We start from the raw sequence: 19,940 nt of genomic DNA on the forward strand, positions 1-19,940 counted from the left end.
ATATACCGGTAGTTTCCTCCACTTCTCTGCTTTTTTCGCTTATGCATTTCATCTTCCCATTCAGTCAATGCTTCAAACTGCGTCGGCCTAGGCCGAGGCTCTAGACTCATCATCCTCTACCGTAAGTTTCTCAATATGGCCAGATTAAATGAGCCATGTTCCGGGAAAGCTAAAACTCCATCCTCTTTAGTGTACTTTGCCCAATTGTCTAACCAAATACAGGTATGATACCCATATTTTGCAACCATGAAGGATGCGGGGGTTCTTATCGGAGGAAGTAACTGTCCTTCCCTAGTCACAATATCCTTATCCTTGTCAAACCAGGTCTTAACCTTACTAAACAAGGATTTCTTTTTCTTTTCCTCAGCATGGTAATACATTTTCTTGTTTTCCGCAACCCTTTAGTGTTTTCTACAACTGTACGATCTCTTGTCCAATTGCAGCGCGACTCACACTAACGCACAAATCCGGAGCGTTTACGTCACCCTGTATGTCTCCCAATCCTTGCGCGGCGTACACTAGCACACCAATCACCGTGCTTCCACCGTTCTAACCCACTGTCCAATCACAGCGCGGTCTTCCTGACGTCAGCAGTCGCTGCAGCAGCTCCTGCTCCTGTCTCCTGTCTCTCGTCTACCCCTCCTTTACAAAACTACTCGGTAGACTTTGTTTCAACTTCTACGAGTCTGTTAGTTACAACATACAAACATCTCCATTGTCTGCTTCGCTAACCACAGAACAGCAAAAGACCTTTCCCACGAGAATTCCGCCTTTCCCGAGAGCAGCGCTTACCTCTGCCCTACTACGGAATCATTACTTCCGTTGATAAAGTAGCACATCCTTCTACTCTACCCTTCTAGCAAGCACCAATTAACTGTTTTCTCCGGAATGCTCCTAAGAGTTTCACAATTAACCAGAATGCCTTCTCATTCACGCACTTTCACACCAGAAAATGTAGTACATTCACACAGAATCCTGTCTTTCCCGAGAACAGCGAACAGTCTGTCCTACTACAGAATTACATCACACGTTAACAAAGCAGCGCTTACCTCTGCTCTGTCCTTCTAACAAGCTCAGAGAATACCTATTACCTTTTTAGTGATAAGCGTTATCGGAATGCCATAAGGATCCCTGATACCTAAGACCAGAACTTCACAGGTAACCTTCGCTATCATATACACTTCTCTCACACAGAAAATACGTCTCTAATGGCAATACACGGCAATGCCACCTCATCGAACCCAGACAATGCGACGCGCAACTTCAATTGTCACACGTTTTCCCCTGTCTTCATACAGGGCCAACAATCCCGCCTCTTCCGAGAGCAGCGCTTCCCTCTGCCCTACTACGGAACTGTCACCGACTTCTTACGTCCCAGAAGCCATACACACTACATAAAACTCAATACGACTTCAACATATAGTGTTAGTACATATATCAATATCAATCAATAAGCTTATATACACGCAAATTCACCAGATCAAGACAATAGTTAACCATCATTCTGCTACCAAGAAACTGGTGCATATCGGAGCTTCCGAATCCCCTCTACTTCCACGGACGGAGTGATTTCACAGTCACACACGCACACACACATCACACGCTGGTGGGGCCCATAACACCAACATTCATCCTACCACTCTATCCATGCCATGTATAAGGGAATCACTTTTCAATACCTGACCAATCTGCATGTACCCTGAGGTCAATGGCATCAACTAGTTGCTATAGATTTGGTGAAACATCATAACACTCTAAATATTCAATAAACATGACAATAAAATAACCACCCGACACAGTAATTCAAACAGAATATTGTTTATCTAAAAATTGTAAGAAAAGCCAATTATATGCAAGATCATTTTCTCCATATTTACCTATTCTGGCTAAAAGTCGTTTTCTAAGTCAGAAACGGTCCTCAGCAAATAGTTAAAGTTCTCTAGCCGTCATGTAGAGTCACCGTCCTCTCCGTCAGCATCGGGACCTCTGATCACTGGTTCGGGAAGAAGTGGCGCTGGACCTCACTAGTCTACTAATATTTATACCAAATTTACATTCCAAATGTTGCAAACATATCTTTCAAAACAGTCGATTGGCGGAAATTATGTCGTCTTGGTACATTAGGTTACAACGATGAATTTTCTCATGTATTGATAGTTTCAAATTCTGAATAGAAATTAGAAGTCCATAACTAATTCGATACTTCTACGGATGTCTCTTCAGGATAAAATGTATCTCATCCATGGGACCATTATAAGTTCATCAGGTCGGATTTAAAGTTGTAACAATTCTTCACGTTCAGGGGCATCTGGCATCACTCCCAGATTTGTCGTCATGTTCATGGCTTTTCAGTTCAATCAGAGGACAGGGTCGCAGTCAGCCCAAAGCCTCTTTTCATATTTTCATCTACTCGAATGCAGGCTGCGGGTGGTAGCCATTTTACAGCAGGCCACAATGGTCAACTTAAGCGAAGAAAACACAAAACCATAATTACTACATGGAAATGATTATGCAGTGTTATTCCCCTGCTAATACCCTTATGTGTATGTATTTATCTAGCCATTTGCGACATCAAAAGCCATTAATGCATATTAATTTAAAGCGCAAAACACAATAACATCACATAAGCAACATCTATACTGTCAATTTGCTCACCAACTTAGTTCACTTATTATTTAAGCCATGCAATTGCCTTCCCACGTGTAATTCTTCTGTTAATAAGGTTGGTTAGACAAGACTCGACAAATCTTTAGTAATTACTAATTAATCAGTAGTACTTTTAATAATGACATACGAAAATGAAACAGGTATTTGGTTTCAAAGTAAAAACCCTGCTCCAGCACTTGAACTGCTAGTATTGAGTTGTCTGCTTGTTTTGTAGCGTGCATTTTGTTTGCGATGTGTAAATGGTAATTAATGTGTACCATGTAATAAAATACGCTTCATTCAGGTAAACAATACTGCAGTGCCCTGTACTAAACAAATATCTTCAGACTAGACAACACTATACTGTGCAGTATCAGAGCTCTGTCTAGCCACTCATGTAATAAAAAAAGACTTCCACAGGAGTTAATGGTACAACAGGTGTGCTCTATGAACCTTAAACCACCTATCTTTAAGGCACTGAAATACATCAGTTAAGGTGCTTGTGAAAAATATCATAGTGGTATGAAGTCAATGGAGCCTTTAGCCTCATCTTTTGAGGTGAGTGAGAGGGTTCAGGATATCTGTGCTGTTCATTTGTGCATGTAGCAGCTACCATCCCTGCTGACATCACACTTGTCCCCAGGTCTGAAAGTAACCTATGTTCTGGATCGACTCAGGACCAAAAATTGGCCCGGGCATCCAAAACCAAGTGGCCCGCCTTTGCAGATCTCAACCTTTCATGAAACATTGCTTGGATAGTATCGGGGAGCTAATCTGGGGATACTTTTGTGATAAATTAAACTTTTCAAATGTTCTAGGGCCGTTAGCATTATTCACTTGGTGGAAACCCTATTATTTCTCTGCAGCTCACTCCCACATCTTCCAACGAATCTATCCCTGAAACAGTTGCTCACTCCTAGATCCACTATGCCCTTACTCGCCTTCCGATCTCGGAGTCCTCTCTCTGGTCCTAAAACCCCTGGTCATTCTTGTGGATCTTTGCTTGGCCCTGACCAACGTGTCCCCAGAAGCTCATGTGGATACTCTTGTCTGTAGGCTTCTGTTAACACTTAAGAATCAATAGGTGCTGCTCATCTTCAGACTCTTGCTGGCCATCAATTGGTCTCTTAACTACCCACTCATTAAAAGGACCCTGAAACTCATTTCCACTCTCTGGTCCGCGGAAACTCCTGCTGATGTTCAGATCCTTCAGGTTCCGGCTCGTTCTCAGGTGCCTTTGGATTCCAGCTCATCATTTGGTCACCTAATTTCCCTGTTCACTGTCAGACCATGTAGCTCTTGTTCACTCTTACTTGGAAGCTCCAGCACATTCTCATTTGCCTGAGTGTGATGTTTACCATGAGAATCCATAAGATGTACATATCCATATAGCTTTCTCGATGTCTTGCTCACTCTAAAGGCATAAGGTGTATTGTCACTACCAGATAGCTGAAGATCCTGCTCACCCTCAATCCTCACAGTGTGCTTTCGGGGTGAACATATGCTTCAGAGGCATAGCTGAGTTTTGGTCCCTGAGTCTCAAGCTCGCCATGGTTTCCTTAGGTTTATGCTCACTTCAAGTTGCCCAAAACCCTGCTCACTACAAGGTCTTCAAGGCTCCTGCTTGTACCAATGGCTCTAGCTCACCAGGGGGGTCTGGTCAGCCTGAGGTTACCTATTATCTCTGCCCACCCTTCATAACTCACAAAATTCACTGCTATTGTTCAGGCTTCAGTGGCTGTAAACATCCAAGTCTTTCATGGACCCTTTTGGATGTCACACTGAAGTCTCTGTGTGTATGATGTCTTAGAGGGTATAACACAGCGTGGTACTTGGAGACTTTAATACTGTTGGAAGAGACATGATCTGAATCTGCGTGACATGCTGAAAGAAATCACTTCAACTACTGCTGTTCTTTTCATTTTTATATATTGTCTGTGATCTTGCTCCCTTTTGTTCCCCCACACATATGAACAGCCCTTCACGCCTCCTGCTAGTGTTTAGCCCTCTCTCTGCTTCCTTCACTCTCTCATTACACCTAGTCTTACATTCTCACCGAACACATCTGCAGATTTTCTATGTTCCTTTATGTCTGACAATATATCATAACAACTTTTCATTCTGTCTTCCTCTAATTCTACAAACCATTCTAATTGAATCCCCTTCTTTAACATTCTCCCTCCCATTATTCAATTTCTTGTTATCCATCTTTTTCCCTGTCTTTCTCATTCTCTCTCTATAGTTGCCCTGGATTTTCCCATTTTTATTGCCCCTGCACTCATTCCCTCCCTCTCTCTTAGTCTATAATTTCACACTCCTTCACACTCCTGCTTCCTCATACACACTCTATGCTTTGCTATTTTTCTACCTTCCATGTCCTTATTCCCCGCTCTCTCAATTCGTATTGCCTCTTTGAGTCCTTCAGTTCTTTTTCCGGTCTTGAAAATGTTCCCTTTTTTCAATTTTGTTTTCTCATGACAGTCACCCTCATTTCCCTCTGGTCCTTGAACTTGTTTGTGTTCTACACATAGTGTTATATTTCCTTGTGCCAATTTACTGCGTTGCTGCTGTCATTATCTACCTGCTTTATCAAACCTTGACATTTGCAGAAGACCATTCTCTGTAGACATCAAGTAGATTCCTGTCCTTGTAAGTGATTTAAATTCTGCATGCTTTCAAAGGTTATTCAGGTGAGTGGAGGGGCTTAGTTCTACCTTTAGTAGAGATTACACCAAAAGTATGTCTTATTGTTGAGTGGTAAAAGAAAATCCACCTATTTCTGGAGGAATCATTAGAAACAGTGGAGAATCCACAGATGGCATTTCTTTTACCAACCTATCTCTTTCTTGAAGGTTCTACTATTATCCCTTTCTCCCTCTTCTGCATCCATTGTTCACTTTGACATTCACTATTATTTTTCTCCCTTTGCCATCATCCTTCTCCCTACTTTTGTTTCCTACCCTACCTTTAACAATCTCTTGTTCTACCCTTCTCTCCGCTTAGACTGTCCTCACTTCATCTTTTCCTTGGCTGTTTCCGTCACTCTCACTCTCTCATTGTGCTTATCTATAATTATTTCCCTTCCCTCTAGCCTTTTTTCCTCCCTTCTCTCATCAATCATTTCTCCGTTAGTCTCTAATTCCCACTCTTTCTCTTATTTCCTTTTGTCTCTGTCTCTCCCCCATGACCGCCGCCTAAGACTTAATTGTGCTGCTGCCAAAAGCATCAGCAGCTCCCTGAGGACTCCTAGTCACCTCCTGAAGCCTGGGATGGGAGGAGATGCTCCATGCTGTGCCTCCTCTGTCGGCCCATTGTCAATTTTGCTCATGAAAATGGGCCGGCCTCACTCTGTGGCTTGCTGAGAGTCACACGCAAGCGGTAGCAGCCTTTCCGGTTGTTCGCCAGCAGATAAATCGGCCCAGGTATATGGACCTGCTTTTCCACTTCTAAATGGCCTTGGGTGGGCCAGGATCATCTTTGTGTGGGCCTGGCCCACCCTCTAGAACTGGGCCTGTGCATCAGTATTGTCTGGGTCAGCCGCTTCTGCTGCGTCGAACCCGATGAGAGCTGCTTTTGAGAGGCGAACTGCGCGCTGTTGTTCCTGTTGAGGTTGAGAAGGTGGGGGGCCCTTGCGTCTCGGGGGCACAACTTCGAATCGTTGCCGAGCCCCTATCCAGGAGGGGATCCTGTAACGGTGGGACAGGGGAGGAGGCCGCTGTTGGGACTTCTCTAGCCAGTTCTGGTAGATTCAGGATCCGCAAATAAGGGTGAGCGCTGGTTGACTGTTCTTCTCATTGCAAGAAACTACAAATCCCAGAGAATGCAGTCCCTATTTAACCTGCATACAGAAGGAGTTTCTGTGTTGAACAGCTAATGTATAATCTGGAAAGATCATATCTTCTGCATTATCAACCTAGGTCTGAATATTCTTCCCGGCTTCGATAGGGTCATGTCCTGGTCTCTGATGTTATGCAACCGGTCAATGAGAGGCCTCGGTTATGAGCTGTGGGGAGGGTGCTGAGCCGGGACCCTATGGGCTCTCGCTACCACAAAGAAGGATGACAAAGAGTTTAGGCAACTAATGTTTTCAACCAATCTTTTAAGGACCTCAGGGCATCCTCGTTCTCCGTTCTTCTGGTAGGCCAATAAGATGGATGTTTAAAAAATATATATTTTAATGATATTTTGCATGTTATCAACACAGGTTCCATTTGTATCTGTCACATCATCTTTCATAGACCTTGCCTCCAACCTTCGGAGACACCATACTTAAAATATTACGATTTCATATATTCCTCTGTGGTGCTAACAAAACGCATGCTGTTTATACCATTTTATCAACAATGGATAAAAAGAAAACTCAACATATCCCCCCCCCTTCCCTCCCCATGGTCGTGTTATTTTCCGTAAATATGAGAAAACTGTCCTACTTTCAATATTGATACCTATATACTTTGCGTTCTTTGTTTGAAAGTCATCTGGTCAATCCCTCCGTTTCTGTCTCTTCCTGTTCCTTCTCAGTCAGCTCTGCATTCCTAGCAGGGGTTTTCCCTTTTTGTACATCTGCTAATATGAGGTACCAGGCCCTCGCATCCTCTTCTAGTTTATCGTCCCTTCTGACTTTTTTAATTTGGACTAATTCTGCTGTTGCCCTCTCATTCAGATCTTTTCACCCATCCATCGATTGTGGGGGGGTCAGGACTCAGCCACTTAATCACTATTCTTCTCTTTGCCAGCACAAGCCCAAATGAAACAAACTTTCTACTGAGCTTTTTGGATTTAGGTGTGGGGAGAAGTCCCTGCACACAACGTTTACAGTGGTTGGTAATCTCCACCCAGTAGCAGTTTGTAAACTAATAAGACGGATGTTGTTGCGATGGAAATGGCCTTCAGCATCAAAACTGACCTCCAAAACCCCAAGACGGTACAGGATATGTTGGGTGCGCAGTGTGAGGTTTTCAGTGCAGCAGGTTAGATGCTCAAAAGCTGAGGTATTGGAGGCATCTTTCTCTGACAGTTATAGTTGATTATCGCGTAGCAATGTGAAGTCATTAGTTAAAGCGTCAACTCTAGCCCCCAAAAAAGCAGAGGAGCCGGCGATGACCGCCAAAAGGGTGTCCAGCATAACTGGTTTGCGACTGTGATGTGACCACGGTGGAGGTTTCCCAAGAGGTCCTGGTACCAGAGTCCAATGGTGTTGCAGATCTGGGATTGTTTTGCCAAGCATGTCTGCAGGCGTCTCCTGTCTTGCCCGTTTAGTGGAAAGCATCCTTTGCACTATGTACGGGAGTGACGCAGAAGCTTCCAGCTCAGTAATGGCTTAGCCCTGTGTACATAAAAAAAGATCCCTGCCCCGCCTTACCATGTATCTGCGTCCAGAAACCCTCCAGGAAGCACGAGCAGTCGGGGAGAACGCCAGAACAAATGAGGGTGAAGGAGCCCCACTGTTTGTGTCTGGGTACACACCCTAGGGTTCGCAAGGCTGTCCCATTGTCGCAAGGGTGTCCATCTGGAAGTCCTCAAACTCCCGTGGTCACTATGAGGCATCATGGCACACAGAAGGCTTCAAAAGTAGTGATGTCTCAGCTTAGAGTGACCAACTGGCATGGATGCAAATTCAGGGCGGTGAGTGTAAAAATTCAGGGCAAAGGGTCAAAATTCAGTACAAAAATTCAGGACAGAAGGTCAATATTCAGGACAAAACTTTGGGACAAAGGTAAGTTTTTACAGACACATCAGAGGAGGTCGTGCAATAATTTATAAGTAAATAGACAACCAACATAAGTACATGTCAAAATAAGTTTATATTAGGTTGAAACAGTTGTGCACAATTTTCGCGCAGCTTTGAGCAACTGTGCAGCTCGGTTTGTGGTATTTTTATATGATCATAATCTATTTATATGGTTACTACACTGGGTTGTTCTTTCTGATATTTGGTTAACAGTTCAATGTCCTGAGAAAGCATGTTTGTTGAGATGAGTGGTCTGGATGATCTGCTCGGATGGACTTTGTTACTAGCATCTCCTATCTGAGTGCCACCGTGAGATGTAAAGCAGCATGCATAGAATGTAGCTAATTGGGACCTGCAGTGCAGGACTTGAGTGCAGTCCTCCGTGTGACCAGCTTTGTGTCAGATTGCTTCAGGTATTCCTTGTCTGTTCAGCTGGTGATGACTGGTTATGTGCCTGGTACAGTACTGAGTGAGAGATAAGACCCATAGAGGACAGGTCTTGTGTGAGGGTAAGAATATTAAGCAGGAAAACAGTTATTAACCAGCCCGCATGAGCTATAATTGGCGACACACTGCTGAGTGTTATGGTATTATTGTGGGCCAGAACGATTAGATAGGAGTTGACATTACTATATAATGCCCTGGCTGACCATATATCAGCTCTCCGTATTTCACCTGTATAACCAATCCGTATACTGATTCGGTTGTTTCAGTTGTGTGAGCTGTAAACTGCAGATTGTCACTGATGCACAGAAGCGTGCTAGGGACTAGAATCTGTATACTTTGAGGAATTATTGTACAAGGTGTAAGTCAGATGTCATCCATATTGGTAGGAATTATATCTTAAAAGTGCATGGCCTGGAGAAATATGTAAACTCAGGATTTAAAACATAACATGTAGGCTGGGATTGCTTTTACTCATAACTATTGTTTATATTGACCTGTTTAGACTAACACAACAGATAGCAATGGTGTGCACATGAAAAGACCAGGAATGGAAAAATGGAGGCAGGGACGGCACTTCATAAAGCTAGGTAAGACAGGATCCTTTAAGCACAGCCACTGCGTTGGATCGAAAACGGAAAAAAAGGTCTGAAAACAGCCGTATTCTTCCAGCAGAGGGAGCACGGCAAAAAAAATCCTGTTTTGCTTGGAATGCTAACAATCCTTGCACCGTTTTATATTCCAGCCTCGAATCAGCAACAGATGAGGAATAGATAGTTTTAGACCTTATTCATTGTTTGTGCTTCATAATGCACAGAGTTTATGAGCAAGATTGGCCCTCTATTAAAGGGCTTGGGACAGAAGGTGGAACCCACACGGTCAAGATTGTTTTTTTACTGGGTCCTATTTTTTATTCCTCAGCGAAATTTTCTAAATAGTTGGATTTTTATAAAGGACCCTATCGATACATGTAGGAAGTATTCAAATCTGGCACAGTACCCATGAGCAGTGTGAAATAACATTCCCACACTTTGCCTAAAGGTTGTAAAATAAATCACTTTAATTTTCTAGTGAATACAAACAGCATGTACTTTGGAAACTCCCTTCCAAATTAGACCACACATGGTCTTCAGCTGTATGCTTTCTTACATGAACTGCACCTGGATGCCAGGCTTACCCTTGCGCATATATCCTAATTGCCTGCTTTACACAAAGTTACACAGATCACGCATGGGAACTCCACCATTGCCACCTCCTACACCCAGCCTCCAGCCAACATGTAACCAGCCAGTGAAACTGTCCACAGGATAGGTGGGAACAGATCTTAACTCCGGTCTCTATCACATGCAAGAGGTCTACAGGTGTTAAAAGCTCACAACTACCATGATCTGCAGTCCAAAAGTAAGGCCAACTCGCGCTTTCATCTTTTTGAGGGTGGCAAACGGAGTGCCATTAATTTAAGTTTTAGAAACACTCCTTTTTAGGTCTTGTGACGTCAGCAAGACATAGAAATAAACAAGTTGAAATCTAGTGTATCTGGTGCTCTTGCTTGCTCTTTCTACCACGTTGCCCCATGTATTTTTTGTCTATGGGTTCCCCTAGGTCCTCTTCCCTCTGTTGTAGATGATTAGGGGCTGGGAGTGTCGCATGACTGCGACGTCTGTATAGGCAGGCGACCGCTTTATATGTCCCAGGGGCAGTTCTGAGAGCGCCCCCCCACTGCTTGCGTATCGCCTTTGTGAGGGCAGTGTGTAGTAGAAAGTCTCCCCTGGGCACATCCTATCTCTCCCTAAGATCATTAAAGGGTAGCAGTGCTCTTTCCTCGTACAGCATTCCAGCAGTGGTCACCCCTGCCTCCATCCAGTCCTCTAGGCCGCTCCAGTTTCCCCATGTGGCAGTGCCAAACAAATAGACAACGGAATATCTGGGGCATACGGTTGTTTGGTTTTGGATCTCTGCAAGCTTCTAGTTCAATATTTGCAGCTCACTTTTAATTCAGTGGTGGTATCGCTCCCCTTATTTGGGAGGCGCAACGCCACTAGTGAAAGGAGATTCAGGCATGGTGTGGCAGCATCTGGTTGCGCTTTCCCCCGCACTTAGCTCGCTATCCACTTCGTGAACCATTGCAGCTGCGCAGCTATGAAGTAATGTTCAAAGTCTGGCACTGCTAACCTCCCCGCTGCTTTCAGTCTCATTAGCGTAGTGAGTGCTACCCTGTGTCTCTCCATCCCCCATGAAAATGACATCAGTGTTTGGAGATGCCGAAACATCCCAGCTGGGATCCAGACTGGGAGTACCCCGAAAAAGTATAGTAGCTACGGTGAAGTCACCATCTTCAGTAGTGCTGCCTTGCCTGCCACTGATAAGGGGAGTGCCCCCAGAAATCAAAACATGCTTTACACTCCTTAGAGCTTACCCCACACTTTCCTCTAGCAGGTCCACCTGGTCATGGTAGATCTGGATCCCCAGGTATGGGAGACATCGACTTTCCCATAAAACTCCATCGACAGTCTGTGGCCATTCTCCTCCCGCCATGGTGGGAATTAGGCATGATTTCCTCCAATTTACCTTAAAGCCTACCATGCTCTCCAGGGATGCTAACAATTCCCTGGCACCTTTAAGGTCCTCCCCCGTGTTGCTGAGGAATAATAAAAATTCATCAGCGTGCAGTGCTATGTGGTGAGTTTGGCCTAATACTTCCAGTCCGCGATATGACTGCCCTGTCCTAGCTCTGACAGCCAGGGGCTCCATGGCAAACAGAAGGGGTGATAACTGACACCCCTGGCGTGTTCCACTGTCCACCCTATAGCTGTCCGATATGAGCCTACCAGTCTTAATCCTGGCACTAAAATCCGTATAGAGTAGGGCTGTCCATGCCCCAAAGTCATACCCCAATCCAAATCTTCGCATCACCCGGAACAAATATGGCTATTTGAGGCTGTCGAAAGCCTTCTCCAGATCAACTGCAAAGATGGCAGCTTCTTCCCTACAGTAGGAGTTCACTTCAAGTATTTGCAGTAGTCTCTGGACGTTCATCACAGTATTCCAGGATGGTATAAACCCTGCTTGATATTGGTGTATAAGGTCTGACATAGCGGCAGGAGATGCGTGGGTAATACCTTGCTCAGGATTTCATAATCCAGATTGAGCATAGAAAGCGGTTTGTACGCTGTCTGACATAGCGGCAGGAGATGCGTGGGTAATATCTTGCTCAGGATTTCATAATCCAGATTGAGCATAGAAAGCGGTTTGTACGCTGTTTTATCGGATGCCTGCTTCCCTGGCTTTAACAGCAGGACAATCATACCCTTTCTAGTGGACCCCGGCTGTTTCCCAGCTTGGTTGTACATGTCCACCAATCGGGGACCCAAGAGTTCGACATACGTGGAGTAAAACACAACTGGGAGCCTGTCTGTTCCAGGCGTTTTGTTTCTGGCCATAGCTTTAATAAAAAGACACAACATTGATGGGCAAAATGCTGAACAAATCAAAACATTCACCCCCAGTCAAGAGATCTGGGTTCAATCCATCATTCTTTTGCTCACCATGCCACCTCAGTTTAGACCTGGCCATATGCAAATCAGTCTTGACCCTGTGCCTATGGGAACAATCCGGTAAAAGAACAATGGTTCTGGTGTGGCCAAAAAGGTCCAATTACAAAGTGATCCTAGGGAGAGCACTATGACTAAAGAGATGAAAAATAATTTTCTTTATGGGAGCAAAAACAATGTACATAGGGACATGAGACAGTTCATGTGAAACATTTATTTATGTAGTAGGGGATCTCTGTGTATAGTCATAATCTAGTGAATAGTCCCGCCCATGTGCGTGGACCCCAGAGCAATAAAAATAATCTCTTAAATTGTCAAGCCATGCAGACCTGCATCTACACTTAAGAGAGAATTCAAAGACAGATAAAGCAGCCTATATCCACAGGCTACACTGTCCAGTACTTCAACTAGAAAATTCCACCAACCTCCACCAACAGCACTGCCTGCCCAGCTTTTTCCACCGAGAAAAAACCTGTCTCTACCAGCAAAAGCCTCTGGAATGATAGAGAGGGAGGAATGGACAGACAAGCCCCATAGGCTGCCATTATGTGGCTCAGAACAGGATACTGTGCCTTTAAGAAAACTTTCCAGAACTTTTCCAGTATCCCAGAATGCACAGCAGGTCCCTTTTACTTTCAGTTTGTTTTTCCTGCTCCTGCTAGCAGGACCCTGGAGCATTGAGCTCTCCCTTTTCAAGGGTTTATTTGGAATTTGTTCACTTTTCAAGTGCTTATTACGTACCTTGTTGCCTTCCTTCTTGTGTGTGCTCTGTGTTGTCACCATGCCTGGCCTGTTTGACAAGTGCCCAGAGTGCGAGAGAAAGAAGGCCAAGTCGGACCCACACAGGGTGTGCATCGTCTGCCTTCCCCAGTCCCATGTTCCAGAGGAGTGTGACATTTGTCAATCTTTCTCAGCCAGGACCCTGAGAGAAAGGATGAAGATCAGGCTCCAAGGCCTTGGAGACAGAAGGCTGAGGGCACAAGGTGGGTCAGGACATGCTGAGGCCCCTGGGTGGCTCCCCAGGGGCAGGAAGCCCAGCAAACGCCCCCATTCTCAGTCGACGGGGATGGCGGCAGTCTGTTCGCCGTCTCCCCAGGGCTCTGGGGAGAAACGGCGTCGACGCTCGCCGTCGAGGGAGCTGAGCAGTCCGCCGTCGACGACATCAGCATCTTCGTCGACGCCGTCGACTTCTCCGTCGAGTCATCGGCGTCGAGACCAGTCCCGACGTTGGCACTCGCCATCGAGGCGAAGTCGCCGTTCGCCGTCGACAAAGAGGAGAAGGTCACCGTCGAGGGGATCCCAGAAGTCGAGGACCTGTCGGAGGCGTTCGCCGTCGAGGAGGCGTTCGCCGTCGGGGAGGCGTTCGACGACGCCGAGACAGCGCAGGAGGAGCCCTGACGCCGGGAGTCCCTTGGGGTCACAAGGGAAGAGGACGAAGTCACCGGGCTCGGTGTACTCAGTGGTGTATACTCCTCCTCCTCCTCCCATTCCGCTTCACACACCGTTGGGCCCACCTGTGGCCCCGCCACGGTCGGTGTCATTGCCTAGGTATCAGACGCCGCCGAAGAGAACTCCGAGGCCGCGGCACCAGGTTACGCCGTCGCCTGCGCCTGTGAGGCCGGCTGGGCGGCCGAAGACAAACAGATCGCGCTCCCGCTCCGGACGGAGAGGAAGATCACGGAGCCGTGGACGGTCGTCATCGACATCTGGGCGACGCCGCAGGAGGCGCAGAGCCAGATCCCGCACCCAATAGTCTACCAGGGACTACTCGCCGACACTGTCGGACTCGCCAGTGACGGGTGTATCACCTGTCAACGATGTAGTTTCCTTCCAGGAGGTGCTACTGAGGGGTGCGGCCAAGCTAGAGATCACGGTGACGGTGCCAGCACCTACGACGTCCGTGATCTTCGAGACGCTGCACAAGAAGTACCTGTCTCGCCCCCTGCTGCCACTAGGGCCGGGATTGGTGGAGCCCGCTACGGAGTTGTTCCTCACTCCGGCGGTGACAAAACCAGCCCCCTCAAGGCTCCTGAAAAAGAATCGGGCGCCGGGCTCGGACCCGACCTTTCTGAGGATGGACCCGAAACCGGACTCGGTCATCGTGACGGCGGCAAGGAAGCAGCATGCTACCACTCCTTCCTCGACAGTGCCGCCGGATAGGGATAGCCGTTGGCTAGACTCGGCGGGCAGCAAGGTCTGTGGGACGGCTTCTACCACCATGAAGGCGGCGGCGCTACGACCGTGCCCTATGGGAGTCTCTCAAGCAGTACGCGGAGCTGCTGCCTCGCGACAAGAAGGAGGACTTTCTTGAGACTTTGCGTGAGGGGATGCTGGTGTCAAATCAGATCATCAGCGCGGCGGCGGCGGATGTCTCTGTTAGCGGCACATGGATATTGTCATGGCATCAACCAACGGCGTCACGCTTGGCTTCGCCTTACCTCACTCAAACCGGAGGCACAACAAAGAGTGGCCAACCTGCCCTTCTCGGGGGAAACCCTGTTCGGCCAGCATGCGGACGACGAAATGGCCCGCATGAAGACGGAGGCAGAGAACCTGACGGCTGTCGGGTTAGAGAAGCCTGAGAAGAAAAAGCGCCCGTTCCAGAGACGGTTCGGAGCTGCAGGCAGAGGGCGTGGGCAGGCCTCGGGACAGCAGCAACAACAGCACCAGCAGTTCCGGAAACCCTTCCAGAAGTGCCAGAAGGGTAGAGGAGGCCAGCAGTCCGCTACAGCGACCAAGGGCCCGGCTGGGTCTCGGCCCTGAGCGATTACTTCCCCTTCAACCGTTACCCACTCCAGTGGGGGGAAGCGTTCAATTTTTTCTGGCAGAGTGGAGAAAAATTACTCAGGACAAGTGGGTGCTGAATATTGTTTGCAATGCATACAGTCTTCGGTTCACCAGCCTGCCTCCAGCGATTCCGCCGGTAAGCTCACGGTATCAACTGCGAGAGCTCTAGGCGGAGGCAGACATCCTGTTGAGGAAAAAGGCAGTGGAAGACGTACCTCTGTCTCAAAGGGGAAGAGGTCTGTACTCTCGGTTCTTCCTGGTTCGCAAGAAGGACAAGAACGAGTTCAGGCCCATTCTGGATTTGCGGCAAGCAAACAAATGGATTCGCAGAGAGAAATTCCGCATGCTATCGTTGCACCAGATTTACCCTCAGCTGCAACGAGGAGACTGGCTCTGTGCCATAGACCTACAGGATGCGTACTTCCATGTGCCCATTGCACGGAAGCACAGGAAGTTCCTGCGATTCCAAGTCGGCGCCAATCATTATCAATACACAGTACTGCCATTCGGGCTAAAGTCTGCGCCCAGGACCTTCTCGAAGTGCATGGCAGTGGTAGCTGCACACCTGGGGAGGAACAAGGTGTTTGTCTACCCGTACCTGGACGATTGGTTGATCAAGGCCTTCTCCTTCTCGGAAGCACAAGCGCACTTCCAGAAGACGTGCGTTCTCTTGAACAAGCTGGGGTTGCACGTCAACATGTCCAAGTCTGTCCCGACTCCGGTCCAGTGCATACAGTACTTGGGGGGCCTCCATCAATACGCTGTCCGCAAGCGTGTCTCCTTCGGAGGAGAGACGGTTATCACTCCTTCGGAAGGCTCAGGCTCTTATGACCGCGCCATCTACGACAGTGAGGAAGGTGTCTTCGCTGCTGGGATCGATGGCCTCATGTATCTTCCTCACACCTCACGCACGGCTGCACATGAGACCACTGCAGGAGTGCTTGGAGGATCAGTGGGATCAGAGGACAGGTTCTTGGGACGACAAGATACGGCTGTCTCTGCATGCTCTTCAGTCGCTGAAGTGGTGGTGGTCGGCGGACAATCTCCTCAGGGGGGTTCCCTTCCACAAGGACATTCCCAAGCAGAGTATCGTGACGGATGCGTCTCTCCACGGCTGGGGAGCGCATTCCGGAGACTTACAGATACAAGGAAAGTGGTCCCCGTTAGAGTCAACGTACCACATCAATTTCCTAGAACTCAGAGCCGTTCACTTGGCATTGAAGGTCTTCCATCCGTCCTTCCAGACCAACTTGCTGCTTGTGCAGACGTACAATACAACCACGATGTATTACCTCAACAAGCAGGGGGGGGGGTCGAGATCACGCATGCTGTCGCAGGAGGCGCAGTCGACCTGGCACTGGCTTCTGGCCCGAGGACTGACTATTACGGCCACGCATCTGCCAGGTGTGCAGAATGTTCAGGCGGACGCACTGAGCAGACTGATTCAGGAAAACCACGAATGGGTCATAAACGACGAAGTACAAGGGGACGTCTTCGCAAGGTGGGGGACTCCAGACGTAGATCTGTTCGCCACCGCCGAAAACAGCAAATGCTGAGACTTCGCATCCAGGTACTACCAGCGGGGGACGCTGCGGAATGCGCTATGGAACAACTGGTCGAACAGCTTTCTGTACGCTTTTCCACCCATTCCCCTGATTCCGGCGGTGCTCATCAAGCTGTCCCAGTCCGGGGCGCGGATGATCCTGATTGCCCCGGAATGGCCCAGACAGTGGTGGTTCACGGACCTGCTTCACCGGTCTCTCCTTCCTCACATACGGCTGCCGTGCAGGCCGGACCTTCTCAGGAAGTTCGGGGGGCAGTTGGTGCACCCCAACCTCTCGTCTTTGAGTTTGGCGGCCTGGCTCCTGAGATAGTGCAATATGGCCATTTGAATCTACCAGCAGATTGTATGGATATACTGAAGGAGGCTAAGCGACCTTCCACGAGGACGTCCTATGCTTACAAGTGGAAGAGATTCTGCATCTGGTGCAAGTCCAAGCACTTTGACCCGACTACATGTAAGGAAGATGTCATCCTTCCGTACCTTTTGCATTTGGCGCAGTCTGGCCTTAATTTCCATTCCATTAAGGTCCATCTCGCTGCTTTGACTGCTTACAGGAAATGCCCTTCACAGACTTCCTTCTTTCAGATCCCTGTGATCAAGGATATTTTGGAAGGCTTGAAGAAAGTGTTCCCTCCTGTCAGACTTCCCTCGCCTTCATGGGAATTGAATGTGGTGCTGTCCAGATTGATGAAGGAGGCTTTTGAACCTATTCACAAGGCTTCGTTGCAGCACCTGTCTTGGAAGGCGGCGTTCCTCGTGGCCATTACTTCGACCCTAAATTTCTTCCTAAGGTTATATCTGATTTTCATGTCAACCAGACCATAACTTTACCTACGTATTTTCAGAATCCCTCTTCTCCAGCGGAAAGGTCTCTACATTCCCTGGACATTAGGAGGGTGTTGAAGTTTTATCTTGATAAGACCAAAGATATTCGTAAGTCAGACCAGTTGTTTATCAATTATGGATCAGTCAGGACCGGTCTTGCTACCTCCAAACAGTCCATCTCTCGGTGGATTGTGTCCTGTATACAATTGTGTTACCAAAAGGCTAATAAGACCTTAGGGGGTAAACCTAAGGCTCATTCCACCAGGGGCAAAGCTGCCACGACTGCTTTGCTGCGTAATGTTCCAATTGCAGAAATCTGCAAGGCGGCCACTTGGAGATCGGTCCATACCTTTGCTGCACATTACTGTCTGGACACGGATGCCAGGGCAGATGCTCAGGTTGGGCAGGCTTCGCTGCGAAATTCGTTTGACCAGTAGTGGTATTATTTTGTAGTCTTCTCCACCGCCGTTTTGGTGTGGGGATGGGCTTGCCATTCTATTCACTAGATTATGACTATACACAGAGATCCCCTACTACAGAAGGAGTAGTTTCTTTTCTATAACTCCAGTTCTGTAGTAGGGGTACCTCTGTTATAGTCATAAGCGCCCGCCCTCCTCCCCGGTGGAGAGATAAATGTTAATGTAAGGAATGCTACAGGTCTGGCGTGTTACGCCTTCAAAAAGAACTGAAAGTAAAAGGGACCTTTATACAATAGGAAGAGTTTCTGTTGTAAGGGGTCAACGGCGTTTCGATCTCAAATATTCGCGATTATCAGGACATATAAGGTGAGCAAGCTGAATCTAAAAATGAGGAGAAACGGGCAATTTAATAAACTGTTTTGATCCCTATATGTTGTACAAGTAAAACCATTCAAAAGGCTCCATTCTTTTAAACATTAGACACAAGGACACATATGAATAATAGTCCAGACCCTATTGCTAGGTATACGAGTGTTATAGTTACATATTATATGTGAACATATCCAAACGTGCCAAAAGGTCAAGTAACACATGAATTGAAGAGACGTTAGAGCATAATTTAGCAGCGATTTATAGGAGAAAGTCAGTAATCTAGACTATGAGTAGGGAGAGTATTTAAAAGGAAAAAATAATGTTGCACGTAATTGCGCAGCCACAGGTTAAATCAGAGAGAATCGCGCTAGAGAGAAGGATGTGTTTCTATGTGCGATCGAGTGCATAAAATGAGCTAGATGGTAGCGCGCCTAAAAAGGAGAAACAAGGAAAAGAACCACTAACTGGCGACTTACTGGTACAGTAATCCGTGAGGAGAAAAGCTGGCATAAGAATTGTAGTAAGGCTTCAATTAGCAGATGAGGGTAGATGGAATCACCCATGTTAAAGCGTAAAGAATCGCTCTTGAGCCTTGTCACGTGCTGTGTGAGAAAAGGACTAATTAGAAGCTGGTGTGTGTCGGATCCACAGCGCTTGAGAAAAGAGCGGTAGAGTAATTCACTTAGTAGGCTTGGAAAGCAGGGACACCTGTATTAGTTAGGCGTAAGTCTCGCTGCCGGAAATAGTATCTATTAAGGGCGAGAGGAGGGAGGAGTGGAGGGTCAGGAGCCTCAGATTAAATGAAAAAATTATTTGGCCAAAGTGTGTGCGCAACCGGGGTAGCATACTTACAGGTAAGTTCAGCCCCAGTTCATTAATTTGGAAATCAGGGATGGAGAGCTCAGCGCGTCTCATTGCTCTGGCTGTCCGCGTTGAGTGCGAGAGGGAGAACCGGTGTGCAGGGAAGTTAATAAAGGCTGTGTCAGCTGTGAAACCAGCCGCGGGGCGGAACTAATTAGGAAGCATCTGTGAGCGCAAGAGAGTTCAGGGGCTGACGAGAGTTAACCCTTTTCGCGCGCGCTGTAGGGAAGAATTACATGTAAATAGACAGTATGCTAGGGAACGATGAAAAGTATAGTAGCAAGGCAAAGTAGGAATTAAAAAATTGAGTGTGAGTGCAGCATAAGTTGGATGAGTAAGATAGAGAATAAAACATTGACTATTACAGCAATGCTGGAGCAAAACGTGCGTCTTGCAGCAAGTGTTGCTAGACTTAACGCAATCATTTAGAAACATTGTGGTTACGATATAACCTAACATTTATGGATAGTTCAATCATTATTATTCATTTACTGTGGCAGCATATAATGCTTGACATAAATCAGAAGATTGTGAGAAGTACATTCATTGAGCGGTATGTGTACATCTGTTAGGTTGCATAACCTTAAACACTAAGCGGGGATACACAGTTATACTAAGTGGCCACGGTCAGAGTATGCATATGTGAATGGTAAGGTGTTTATAAGATGGCATTCCATTCGTCAATCGAGTTTAAACCATGTTCAATAGTTTGGCAATTAAGAATCCATTTGCATTCCAAG

At 47.0% G+C, this 19,940-nt stretch overlaps 1 protein-coding gene and 1 long non-coding RNA gene across 5 annotated transcripts in view; one reads left to right on the forward strand and one right to left on the reverse strand.

Moving 5' to 3' along the window:
- Positions 1-19,940, forward strand: part of SAMHD1 (SAM and HD domain containing deoxynucleoside triphosphate triphosphohydrolase 1) — a 1,667,622-nt gene that overhangs the window by 398,651 nt on the left and 1,249,031 nt on the right. The window lies entirely within an intron of this gene.
- LOC146811949 (uncharacterized) lies at positions 1,803-19,282 on the reverse strand. The gene is made up of 2 exons (XR_014965850.1): positions 19,192-19,282; positions 1,803-2,462 (listed from the first exon to the last, which is right to left on the reverse strand). It is a non-coding gene; the product is annotated as an uncharacterized LOC146811949 (long non-coding RNA).

The sequence above is a fragment of the Triturus cristatus genome, chromosome 7 (genome assembly GCF_964204655.1).
Source record: "Triturus cristatus chromosome 7, aTriCri1.1, whole genome shotgun sequence".
In the NCBI taxonomy this organism is placed as follows: Eukaryota; Metazoa; Chordata; class Amphibia; order Caudata; family Salamandridae; genus Triturus; species Triturus cristatus.